Below are 785 nucleotides of genomic sequence, written 5' to 3' on the forward strand. Positions count from 1 at the left end.
TCCCGGAGGAGGCGGAGCCGTAACCGGGGCCGGGGCCGGCCCAGCCCGAACCGAGCCGTGCCGAGCCCAGCCGGACCGGATCGTGCCGGGCCGGGCCTTACCGGGCTTAGCCGTACCGTACCGAGCTTCTCTAAGCCGGGCCGGACCGAGCCGAGCCCGGCCGTTGCGCCCCGATGAATGGGATCGCCTTCTGCCTGGTCGGGATCCCGCCGCCCGCCCCCGCGGTGAGCGGCACTGGGTGATACTGGGTGGACTGGGGAGGCTGTGGGCTCGGGGGGGGAGCGAGTAGAAACCGGGGGAACTGGGAGATACTGGGCGCGCGGAGAGCGGGGACCGGGAGCGCGGGGCTGTGCGTGGCGTCGAGGTCCGGCAGCGGGGCTGGGTGCTGGGCGATGGCTCGGGGTCCTCGGAGCCCACGGGCACCCTGGGGACTGGACCGGGACTGGGGCAGACCCAGCGCCCTGGGGTCGGGGGCAGCGGGGCCGGAGGGGTCTGGCTGTTCGGGCAGGGCTGCGTGGCACCAGCGATGCTGGCCGCCGCGGCTGGTCCCCAGTGCCCGGCCGCGGTGGTGTCGTGGCAGGGCGGTGGGGCTGAGGCGCCTGGATCTGGCCACGGAGGTGGAGGTGAGACCCTGGGGCCGGGCTCCCCTTTCGCCGAGACAAGCCCCGCAAACGCCCAGCCGTGTTTCCTCCAAAACTCCTGGCTGGGCTGTCTCCTTGTGGGTCCGGTTGCTCCATCCCTGCCAGCTCCATCCCTGCCAGCTCTCAGCACTGGGCAGGCAGCAA

Source organism: Haliaeetus leucocephalus, unplaced genomic scaffold, assembly GCF_000737465.1.
Source record: "Haliaeetus leucocephalus isolate CR32 unplaced genomic scaffold, Haliaeetus_leucocephalus-4.0 Scaffold110, whole genome shotgun sequence".
Classification (NCBI taxonomy): domain Eukaryota; kingdom Metazoa; phylum Chordata; class Aves; order Accipitriformes; family Accipitridae; genus Haliaeetus; species Haliaeetus leucocephalus.